Source organism: Trichosurus vulpecula, chromosome 4 (genome assembly GCF_011100635.1).
Source record: "Trichosurus vulpecula isolate mTriVul1 chromosome 4, mTriVul1.pri, whole genome shotgun sequence".
In the NCBI taxonomy this organism is placed as follows: domain Eukaryota; kingdom Metazoa; phylum Chordata; class Mammalia; order Diprotodontia; family Phalangeridae; genus Trichosurus; species Trichosurus vulpecula.
The window spans coordinates 229,684,190-229,696,699 of record NC_050576.1 but is presented as its reverse complement, the minus strand read 5'-3'; the positions used below and the strand labels follow the sequence as shown (position 1 = coordinate 229,696,699).

The 12,510-nt window shown below is 45.4% G+C and overlaps 1 protein-coding gene across 1 annotated transcript in view; it reads right to left on the bottom strand.

Moving 5' to 3' along the window:
- LEKR1 (leucine, glutamate and lysine rich 1) overlaps positions 1–10,573 on the bottom strand; it is a 174,723-nt gene extending 164,150 nt beyond the window's left edge. The window contains exon 1 of the mRNA XM_036753736.1: positions 10,545–10,573. The gene's annotated coding sequence lies outside the window, so the exon portion shown is untranslated. The remainder of the gene's footprint in view (positions 1–10,544) is intronic.
- Between the last annotated feature and the right edge of the window lie 1,937 nt (positions 10,574–12,510).

The following is a 12,510-nucleotide window of genomic DNA, read 5'->3' as shown; positions in this document are numbered from 1 at the left end:
TTCATCAACCTAAAAAAGGGGGCCCATGACAAAAAAGGTTAAGAACCCCTATTCTAGAAATGTAAGAAAAGAGGGCCCTGGGGAAAACTTGGGATACCCCCAGCTAGGGTGTGTAATATAGAGGAATATTCATCTTTTCCAAGCATACCAAAAAACTAGGATTTACCAGTTTAAATAAACATAATTCTCTTAAGTTCCAAGTCATAGTTAGTACAATGAATTAATGGAAATTGCCAACCCTAGGAGACTTCAGGAGCCTCCTCAGAAATTTGTGCAACTATCAGTTCTGCATCCAGGCGCTGGTTCTCTTGAAAGGCAGCAAAAACCTCAGGAAATCTCTTGGTGGGTTCAACCATGGCTACCTGAGCTCCTCTGGGGTAATGGGACCCCATTCTTTGCAAGTGCAAAAGAGAAAGGAAAAGGCAAATAAACAGCTACTTAAAGAAAATTCCTACCAGTGTGGGTGGTTCAGTATAAGCTTATTTTACAAAGATCACTGAGCAAATGTTGTAATTAAGTAACTTTCTATATAAATGATGAGATAGTAGTAACTTTCTGCAACTAGAAATAAGCTTTAAAAGTATTGACCCAAAGATATTAATATGAACTATTAATAGATATTAAGTGTATTTCAACCACTTGTTTTATTTATTACCAGAAATAGAAACCACCTAAGCAGCATAGAGGTGCCTTTTTCCCTTTCCATGACATGCCAAGCCCCTCATCCCCCAGAAAATGTAGCCCTCCTGCCTCTCTGGGGCTAAGGCCTTCTCCAAGCAAAAGGGAGGGTGTCACCATTCCCAGAAAAAAGAGCAATGGGCCAGGGAGTTAGGACTTGGATTCTAATCCTGCCTCCTCTGCCACTAACTGGCTGTAAGTTTGAACAAATTTCTTGACCTTTCTGGCCCATCTGTAGAATTAGATCATAAGACTAGATGACATATAAGAGCCCTTCCAATTCTATAACTGTCCAGTTCTATTCTCCACTCTTTGGTTGAGTGCAACCTCTACTCAAGCAGTTGCGAGCCGTGGACTCAAGCAATCTAGAAGATTATAAAAAGTATAGTTCTGCTTGGGCTACTAAATACTAGGGGAATAAGTTCAAGAGCAGAGTCAGGAGGACCTGGAGTCAAACCCTCCCTCTGATACTTACCAGCTGTGTGACTGGGGGGTCAACCACTTAACGTTTCTCAGCTTTTATCTATAAAATGGGCCTGAAATAACCATTTCTGTTTCATATAGGTTTTTTATGAGGCTTAAATGTCTTAGTCAATGTAAGGTGATTTGAAAACATTTAAAGTAAAATACTTCAGTTATTATCTAGGACAACTTCTTCATTTTACAGAAGAAGCTAAGTCTCAGAGAAGGGTCATGTGACAGGGCCCTTTGACATCCAGTAGCCCAAACTTCTCATTTAATGGATTAAAAAAAGGTAAAAGTTACTGCCCCAGGTCATGGAGCTAGGTTCCCAAGCATGCCACCCTCTAAATATATACACTGGGGGAAGCCTCCTCTGAGCCCACACAGCTGCCTCCTCTTCTTTCTAAGCCTGTCACCACCAACCCAGTGCTGAAGACACAAAAGCTACTCCAACCCTCTCCTGGAGTTTGTCCATGATGCCCTCCAAAATCATGTTCCCTGAAGATCAAGATACCTCATATTCCCAGAGATGCCAAGGTCACATGTCCATCAACATTAAGCAGTGACTTAAAAGTCAATATCTGGAAAATATTGTTCATTCTAATAAAATATCATTTGAAAGTATAATTTAGTGATGAATAAGAAAAAAATTTAAAGGGAAAGTAATTCAAAGACAAAGAAATAACCAAAGAAATCTATGGAAACCAAAGTAACCAATAGTGAGGAAGGTAAATACAGGCTGTGCAAGAGCAGTTTTCAAAAAGTCTAAGCTTGCTTTTCCTTTTTTTTCTGTTCAAATTTCTGTTTTAAATGATTTGTCAAAAACAAAACCAAGGAACCACACATCACACCTTTCTTTCCAAGACACTTGGGCCAGGGTTCCAATGATCATCTTTATTTTCTTTTCCCTCTCTTCTGATTCAACACAAAATGTGACCCTCAGTACAGTGGCCCAGAACAACCTGGAAAATTAAGTTTATTTCTTCTGGCAGTCACAATCTGTGCTCAGAAATATAAAACTGTTATTCTGAATAAATTTCAAAGTTCCACAAGACTAAAATGACTTTACTGCAAGAGGACAAAATGAGCCATTACAGGGAGGTAAAGAGATTGTTAGGCCAAAAGAACAGGCTGCTCTCCAGCTCTCACACCACCTCTTCTGTTTGGCAAAATAAACAACTCAAGACACTTGATTTTACTTTGTGTACCAGGCTAATAAAGAACTCCTGGGGCAAAAAGCCTATGACAAACATTCATTTTGTCACCAATTTTAAAAAGAAGAGGCCTGTTTCAATTTTTCTAAATGAGCAGCATATGTTTTTCAAGGTTGTTTTTTAAATTTACATATAAATATGTACCTTGGTGGAAAAAAACTACAGAAAAACAACTTATTGCTTTTTGCTAATAAGAATAATATTCTTGTGATTATTACCATTTCTCAAAGGATTTTAAAATTGCTACTTTGATGAGAGAAAAGATATTTTCATTGTAGTTCTCAATATACTACAACCTAAACAGAGTGTTATCAGTCACTCTACTTGCATGACTCTGGGTGGAATTCTGACCCTGGGAGCTGTGGCTGCATCTGCTCAGGTAGGGGCTCTCCAGGAAGGTAGAGACAGGTGGGATTCCCAAGAGCTTTGGTCACAGTACTGGACCACTCTATCAGGATGGAGACGTAAACACTAAAGTCTAGCCAGGGAAGCTGGTCTAACAGTCCTCCCGCTTAGCAGACAAAGGCCTTCATATAAGAAATGGCCTGTCTGTGAATAGGAGATCTAGGAGTCTAAGAGAAGGAACCCAGGAACACAAGCCTGGAGATCAGCCTGCAGCTCTTCCTTCCTCCTCCATGTGAGACAGCCGGAGAAAAGCAGGCCTGGTGGATGTGGATTTCACTGTCTTTTACTTCCAATCAGGAACTGACTTATTACAATGCAAACTTTCATTCTGCCATTCCCACATTGTCCACCTGCCCGGTGCTCCAAATTGTCCCAATGGATCTCTCCAACCTTATCTCCTCCCCCACATGACCCTGTCTGCCTACTCCCTCCAACTCAAGACCTTGCAATGTGCTCCCTCCTCCCCTCTGTCTCCCCAAATCCCACCTGAACATCCTTCAACGTTCAGCTCTGGTTCTATCCCTTTCAGGAAGCAATCCACACAGTTCTCAGCTCCTTCTGAATTCCTACGCGTATTACCCAGTACCACTCAATTACACACTTCCTTGCACCATTAATTTTTGTCTGGTTGTCTACACAACAAAATTGCAAACTTTCTGATACAGGACCCTTGTGGTGCATCTTTGTATCTCTGCCATACATAGAACATTGCTCTGATCACACAACATGACCTTCTATCAACTGAAAGAAAAGTTTATCTATAAAGCCTTCCATCACCTTCATTCCTCAGGCTTGTCTGATTCCTTCCTATTGATCACTCCAGGAAGGAAAGAAGGCAGGATTAGCTTTTTACCCCAAACTGATACCTAAGCAGCCTAGCCCCTGCTTCTACACTTGGCTCCTGTCCTCCACTTAAACAAAAGAGGAAAAGCAAATTAAGTGCCTTGGCTTAAATGTCCTGTTCTGCTATCTGAGCCCGGGTCAAGAAGGGAGTCTTGGACTTGTTGGGTCTCTAGCTCCAAGGAAGCAGAAACAGCATGTCAGCAACCAAGATGGCAGCAGAAGAAGGGACCACGAGAAGCTGAAGGCATCAAACACAAAATCGGCAGTCTAGAATCTGTGATGGAGTATGAAGACCTCGTTGTTGTTTGTAACTAAAGTAGGAAAGTCTGTCCCACTAAAACCTGAAAAGGCTAACAATAACCCTTTGGCAGGCAACAGAATCCAAGGGCTTCAGACTACCTGGGAGGTCAGAGCAAATCTAGCAACGCAAAAGGGACAACCAAAGCAAGTCCTGCAGTGGGCCTCTTTCTTATAAAGCTGTAAAAAAGCAACCTGACAAAAATGTGGCCTCTAGACTGTTTGTGGAAATATAACTAAGTGCCACATCCATACTTATTAAAAACCTCTCCGTGACTCAGAGGCTTCCGCACAATCTTGGCAGAAGATAGAGAAAAACTCCAAATTAATCCTCCTAATTCTAAAATGTTCCTAATGTCTAGCTGGAACAATAAAATGTCGTACCTTTTGGATTTCTTCAGGCAACGCATGTATGGGAATATGCCGGTCCATACTTTCCCAAGACACACTTCTAGAAGTCAGAAGGTAAATACCTAAAAAATGTTGATAATCACAGACAGTCAGAATTTGTTAACTAATTGAGAGGAAAGTTGAGCAGCAAATATAAATCTGTGGGAATTTCTGAGGATGTATTTCTATATAATCACTACTTCAACAGAAGTTTCATTGACCTTGAGTCAGGAGATGCTATTGTGGTTTTCTCACAATACCTAGTTATCCCTAAATCGTAGGAAAAATCATGTTGGTGGCTGCTCTGTCCAGTAAACAACATGCTCTCATGAGTTCCACTCTTTGAAAAACATTGCTAATCCCTTCCTTAGGGGTCTTACAGCCTAAAAGTATTTTCTTTACTAATGTCTAATCACTGCTTGCTTAGGAATAGAGAACAGAGATCAATATCTTAAACTTTAAACATACATATATGTATATACACACATACACATGTATGTATATACACACATACATATATGCACAAGTATATATACTTGTTTCATTTTGAAAGTCTTGATTTCTGAAAAAGTTACTAGTCAAACAATGATTAAAAATAGTATTTTAACTCAGTGGATGATAGAGATGACAGTTTATTCTGGTATTTTTTTTAATTAAAAAGTAAAAGTCAAAATATTTATATTTCTTCCATTAAAATTTGTGCCCCCAAAATACACAGAGAGTAGGCAAAAGGCTTTTTATCAACGCATCAAAGACTTGCCAATATTTTATTGTCAATGGAGATAACATAATCTCTTAATGTAAACATTTTCCTTTGACGGATTGTTATTTGATAGTTATTCCTTAATAAAGATTTAAGTTCTCTATTAATCTTTCAAAAGGCCAGAATGTTCTCGAGACAGGGGAGGGTTGTTGTTGCTGTGTTTTTTTCTTTTTAGTATTTCCCTCTTCCTCCCACTGGCCAAGGGAACAGAATGCCTTGCCCACAGGCTCCACGGATCAAGTGCTATTCAAATACCATTCTGGCCTTAGCAGCACTTTGGGTCATTTTATATTATTCCAATGTTTGCTGCCACTGAGGGAAGAAGATTCATTATTTCATTTGTTAATACAAACACCCCTCCTAAATACTCAAGGTCACTGTGATACAGTATAATATTAGCATATTATTCTTCTGTACAGACTACAACAGAATCTAGCATCATTCTCTTTTTAGATCTCAGAACAAACTGACATTAACAGACAACAGCAGACCAAGCCATGGATAACAATCTACTGTTAAGATGGAAAATTAACATGACAAATACTAACAAGATTTTTTCTTACTGTTATCCTTTTACCCTGGATTCTCAATCCCATACTATATGAGGTTGATACACTATTTTGACTCTTTAATGGTTTTTTTTTAACTAGAAATATCAGTAGGAACTTCTTATAACTCTGATCTCAGAAGGCATTCTGAGCATGGTATGGTATTTTATATTTATATCTCAGATATCATATAGATATATAGTTATAGATATCTACTGGCCAAGTACTTTTCAACAATTTTTTGTTAGCATGAAAATACAGTTATAAGGCATGTATTATTATAACTCTACATTATACATCTCACTATAAGAATGCCTTCACAAATGGCTCTATGCATATTCAAACAGTGTGGTCAAGATACCACAAGATACCACCATGCCAATTAAAGAAAATTCATTCATTCAATGAATATTATCTAAGTGTTCAAGAGAGACACAAAGAAGAAGAACCAATTCTTGTTGTCAAGCAGCTTAGACTCTAAAGGATGGATTAAGATACACAAATTGCTATAATACAAGGCTGAGTATAAGTCTCACAAGAGAGAGACAAAGAAAGTATAATGGAGTTTCCAAGGCGGGAGAGCTCCAGTCCAGCTGATGGGCCTAAAGAAGGCCTCATTAAGAGAAGAATGTTTGAGCTGGGCTTTGGGGAATGGCCAAGACTCTGATAAGTCACAAGGCTAGAAAGGTTCTTTACGGAGAGCGGATAGGATTAACAAAGTCCCTGAGGAGTGAATGGTGGGTCACCCTCAGGGAAGAGTAGTCATTTTGGCCAGAGAACCAAGTACGATTATGGAAAAAGAAAAAGATAAGGCTAGAGATGGTGGACTGGGGCAAGGACACCAGAGTTAGAATCCGGCACTTCATTTGAGAGGCAGCAGAGAATCAAGGAAAGATCCTGAAAGTTTCAGCAAAATTACTGTGGCCAGGCTATAAAAGAGGAATAGTTTTCCACTGGGCAGGAAGCTCCTCTAAATGCTATTGCAATAGCCCACCAAGAAGTAACAAGGATCCCCCAATAGATAAGTGGCCAAATCCAGCAATGAGGGGCCAGGCCAAAAGGCTATATGCAGTGTCAGCTGGAGGTGCTGTCCTGGGCACTTTTTTTCACTCCCTTTATTGGTGTTTCAAGGGGAGGTGCAGTCTTAAGGAGGGAGGATTGGGCTGTTCTTCTTCCCAGAAATGACTGTGACATAATGACAACGGGTATGAATAAAACATTTTTTAAAGTAACCGTGGGCCTGGCCTTGTGTGGCATCAGTAGGAACAGAGAAAGTGGGAAAGATGTGAAAGAGCTAATTGTAACACAGAAACAACAGGAGTCAGAGACTGATTGGGTGTGAAGGATGCAGAAGAGAAAGGGCATATGTCCAAAGTGCAAGTCTGGGCAGGGCTGCTAGGTGGCGCTATAGTGGATAGAGTGGCGGGCCTGGAGCCAGGAAGACCCGAGTTCAAATCCAGCCTCAGACACTTACTAGTTGTGGGACCCTGGACTAATCATAACCTCTGCCTCAGTCTCCTCATCTGTAAAATGGAAATAATATTAATAATAATAGCACCTACCTCACAGGGATATCATAAGGGTCAAATGAGATAACGTACACAAAGAGCTTTTCAAACCTTAAAGCGTTACATGAATCTTAGCTGTTGTTATTATCCTGTCTGACCTTAACTAGGCTGGTCCTGGGGGAAGAAAGATCTAATTCAAAACAGGGGCCCTACAGGATGCCTTCCCCACTTGGTCATACATACATATATGGGTGTGTGTGTATATATACATGTATATACATACACACACAAGAGAGAACACGCTTTCAGGTTGAAGAGCGCTTTGCAAACCACCTTATTTGATGCTCGCAAGAGGCCTGAGAGCCAGGTACTTCAGGCCACCATCATGACGCCCTTTTACAGATGAGGAAGTGGTAATTCAGGTAATCAGCTTGCCTGCCTGAGGTCACACAGACTCAAACTAGCTCAAGGCTCTGTGTCATGACACTTCCCCAGAGGCAGAGCCTGCCAGGGGCCTCAAGCTTCTCACACAGCCTCCAAGAAGTCAGGACTGCCTCCACACAATCAGGCATTAGTGCAGAAGTAAATACTACCTTTTCAATAGGTTTAGCAGAGAAAAGCTTCAGGAGAGCAGTAGATTCATGGCACAGGTGACTGATAAGGGCAGACAAGATGTACATGTAGGACAAGGGGCTCCTCAGGCAGGTGAGACTGGAGATATGGAAAAGCTTCATGGATACAGCAGCCTGGGCCTGGGCCAGAGGAGGAAGGAGAACAGGGATTCTCTGCTACCAGGACTCTTCTGCCTACTTCCCACCACCCCCACACAACACACAAGAAATAAGAAGATCCTTAAAGGCAGAAACCAATTCTTTGAGTGTTTTTGTTTGTTTGCTCGCTTGGTGTGGCCCTGATGACCAGAACAGTGCCTTGCTGATAATGGTAGATACTTAATAAATGCTAGAAAGGTGGTGGTGGCTGTTGCTGTTTGTCCTTTGTTCTTGAAGAGGACCATGACATCAGGAGATGCCATGATATGTGAGTGAATTGGATTTAGGTGAGGGAGGGCTGTGCCAAGTCACCAGCCTCACTTTCTCCTCCAGAGCCATCTGGGCCCAGTGGCCAGATTACAGGTCAGGACGACTGGAGATGACCCCGGAAGGGGATAGGGTAACCTGGCAAGGAGTAAGGGAATTTGGGGCTCTCAGACTAAAGAACAAAAGGGAGAGTGAACACTGGAGGGAAAGCATGCCAAGAGAGCTCTTCGCTGTGCCCATCTTCTTAGTGAGGTAGGACTGTGGTCGCCAGCCCAGAGTGACAGGGCTGAGTTGGGCTGGCAGCCTGAGGAGAACAGGTTGGGACATTTGCTAGGGGGAAAGCAGCTGATTTAAGGATTGCAGGAGAGGACCAAAGAACTTCCCATCTTTTTGTTGGTTTCTGCTTTATCAAGGCAATGACTGCAGGAGCCCAGAGTGCTTTCTACTTTCTACTTGCCAGGTCCCTGTCCTATGACATATCATGCATCCCTTGCTGCTTGGGGAGCTTCCTCTGAACTCATCACACACTGAGGAAGAGACCCGAAGAGCTGCCCAGAAGCTACGACTGAGCCCACCTCACTTCCAATACGCTTCCTTTTTTTTTTTTGAGGGGGGAAGGCAGGGCAAGTGGGATTAAGCGACTTGCCCAAGGTCACACAGCTAGTGAGCCAAATGTCTGAGGCTGCATTTGAACTCAGGACCTCCTGACTCCAGGGATGGTGCTCTGCTCACTGCGCCACCTAGCTGCCCCTTCCAATACTCTTCCTAACCTCAGCCGGGTAATCCTGGGCTATTGACACAGGCCTATTCCCTGTGGTCTTTTTGTAGGTGGGAGCAATGCTCCTAATACAAATCCTGCCTAAACAACTTCCTTGGGAGGGCCAAGTGCTCTTAGTTCCCAGGCCTGCCAAAAATTGGCAAGGCTTTAAAAATGGTGCTTAAGGCAACAGTAAACCTCACAATCTTGGCCCTTTCCTGAAGGACCACTGACAAGAATGGAGTGTGGAAGCAGGGAGAGAAGAGGGGGTGATGGTGAATAGAGAGGCCTCATGACTCTAGAGTGACCTTTTTTGGAAGGGAGCCAGCTGGTAAGAGACAAAAAAGGGACAGAGGAGAAGGAGCAGAGTCTGAGAGGGTGGAGAAGAGAGAGAGATAGAGACAAGGGGAAGCAAAGCAGGAGGGAAGAGGTAGGATCAAGAGAGATAAGGGAGGAATGGGGAGAGGAGATGAGGAAAATAGAATAAAGGGTAGGGGAAAGAAGGTGAAAGGCAGAGAAGGATGGAGGGGGTAGAAAACAGGAAGGATCAGGAAGGGAATTCTATATAGTGACTACTCTGTGCTGGGCACTGTGCTAAATGCCTTTTTACAAATATCCCATTTGATCCTCACAACAACCCACAAGATAGGTGCTATTATTATCCCTGTTTTATAGCTGAGGAGACTGGGGCAAGTAGTGGTCAAATGACCTGTCCAAGGTCATACAGCTAGTAAGTATCTGAGGTCCTAGTGAACTCGGGTCTTCCAGATAACAGTCCAGTGGTCCAGGGCTAACCACTGTGCCATCAGCTGTCTCAGGAAAAAGGAAGGGGGAAGGAGAAAGGGTAGAGAAGAGGAGGTGGGAGATAAAAGGAGAGAACCCCAGGGGATGGAGGGTGGGGTTGGAATGCAGGAAGGGGATAGAGGGAGTGAGGGAGGGAAGAGATGGGGAAGGAGGAGGAGAAGAGGAAGGAGCTAGAAGGGGGTGGGGAAGGATAAAAGGAGTGGAAGGAAAAGAAATGGAGAGAGGAAAGGTGGAAAGAGGGAAACAAAGAAAAGTAGGGGATAGTAAAGAAGGATGGAAGAGAAGAGAAGAGGAAAGAGATGAAGAGGGAAAAAGATGGATAGAAGGAGGGGATTCAGGAGGGAGAGGAGAGAAGGATGGAAAGGGAGGGAGGAGGGGAGGAGGGAGGATGAAAGAGGGGGAAGGGGAAGGAGGGATTGGACAGTGGAGAAGGAAGGAGAGATGGTGGAGGGAAGAGGGATAGAGAGAGAGAGAAGGGATGGGGGTGTAGGATGAGGGATGGGCAGTGAAGGAGGAGGGAGGGAGGGGCTGGGGTGGGGATGGGGGAGGAGAATGGGCAGGGGAGGAGGAGGAGGGAGGGAAGGAAGGAGAGGCAATGGAGTATGAGGGAAGGAGGGAGGAAGGGAGGGGATGGGGTGGAGGATGGGGAGGGGACGAGGGGGGGGGAGGGGCAAGGCGGGGAGCGCACGGCTGCTGGGCAAGGGGAGCAAGCCCCCCACGCTCACAGCCCTTCCCTCGCAGAGCCCCAGCTGACGAGGCCCCTCAGGATCAAGGTCACGGCTGCTCCCGGGGGAAGGGCAGCGTCCCCGGCCTCAGAGAAGCGAAGCCAGCGTCTCACCTCGACCTCGGCTCCACTGGGTCGGAAACGGCTTTCCCAGTCACCCAGGCAACCGCGCTCCCCGGGGAGACGTCAGGGCGCGGTGACGTCAGGGCCCACACCGCTCACGTGGAAGCGCTACTCGGCTCGGCCCCCCCTCCCGTCCCCCCCACCAGAATGCGCGCGCAGGTCCTTCGCGCCGGGAACAATGGTCGTCGTGCGTGTGCATGCGCGGAGCGGGGTGGCGGGTAGGGGAACCGGGAGCTGGTATTGGAAATGAATGAAGAGGGGAAGTGAGGGGCGTTGCGGGGGAGGTAGGCTGGGCGTGCGGAAGCGGAGCGGGGGGGCGCTAGACTCTCCCCTAGAGGCACGGCGGTCGGAGCCCCTCGACCCCCGCTCGTGGGCCCCTTCCGGTGCGTAACGCAGCCCACCTTCCCCCATCTGACTGATAGGGAAACTGAGGCCTAGACGGTCTTTGGCCAAGGACTGGCCCCCTGTTCCTGCCGCTGCCTCGCCACGTTTATGTGGATGGGCCTCCAAAGCTGCCCTGCGGGAACCCCCGGTGGGCGCTGAGACCTGAGTCCGAGCTCCCTTCAGAATCCCGCGTGTCCTCGGCCGACGGGCGCCCCATGCCCCAGGCCCCTGCTGGCGGCCTGCCCCGTCGCCCGGACCCCCCTCGTCCCCCACCCCACCCCGGTCTCCCCAACCGAAGGGATCGTGGGCAGGCGCGTGCTCGCGTCCATCCCCGAGGGGCCACGATCCCCAAAGCGACCCCACGAGGCCCGGGGGCCCCCCAGTCACGTGCACCCCCGGGGAAGGCAGCTGCAGGGCCACGGGCATGAGCATTCGCGACCAGCTATGTGGTTGTTCGGTCCTTTCAGTCTTGTCCAGCTCGGAGACCCCATTGGGTCAATCCTTACATGCGTGTAACACCCTCCTCCCCACGTGTTTTGTTTCTGGGGGGGTGGGGGAGCCGGGATGCATATAATATAATTCTCGCACCACACACACCCCGAACTGTGATTTGTTTCTTCTTGTAGAGGGGGGAGTCGGGATGCATATAATCTATAGAATCCCCATAATGTGGTTTGTTTCCTCTTGAGGGGGGAGAAGGGATAAACTGATAAGGAACTGAGAGGAAATGAGGAACAGAGAGGGCAGCCAACCAAGTGTGCCGAGCACACCACACCGTGCTTATAAGGAGCTCGAAGCACTTTTACGGCTATTCGTTCTCATCAAAGTCCTTTGGAGGGAAGGGGGTGGGTGTTCTGCACTGCACGTGTGAGCAAAGGCACAAACAGTGCCTTACACATGGTGAAGAGTAAGTATTGGTTGTGCTGCATTCTTAGAGCAAAGGGAATCCAGACATAAAGGACAATAAAAATTGTTCTAGGTTTGTGCAGAGCCTCATCCACAAATGGAAAAAGCTACTCACCCCAGATAAAGGCAATATTCCTTGAGTATCCTGAAGCCAATTTGCCCAACAGTAGGATTCATGTTTAACAGTGCATAAGAGTTTTAGAGTGGGGAGCCCACCGCTGGAAGACTAGATCCCAGCTTTGACTTGATTTCATCCAAGATCATAACAATCATTGGTTTTGGGAGCCAGAAGGCTCTTGCCCTGGCCTTTACTTCAACCTGTAATTAAGTGCTTCCCTTGTGGTGCTGCTATTCCATTGAAATCTCTGCAAGAGTAAAGATATTTAAAAGCTGAGGATGGTGGTCTGCTCCTCTAACCATCCTTGGGAGGTTTTAAATTCTTTGAGAATGACTACCATTTTTTAATCTTTATACTTCTTGCACCTATTAACTGTTTAATACACTTTTATTGAATTTTTGAAGGAGTATTTTCATGGGATAACCAAAATGCTCTGAAGCCCAAATCACAAGAATACAGCAGACTAACATCCAAGAGTTTGCTATCTTCCTCTTTTGAGCTCATCTTTTTTGCTTTCTCTGTTTCTATAGTTGCCAGTCCCTTAGTCCT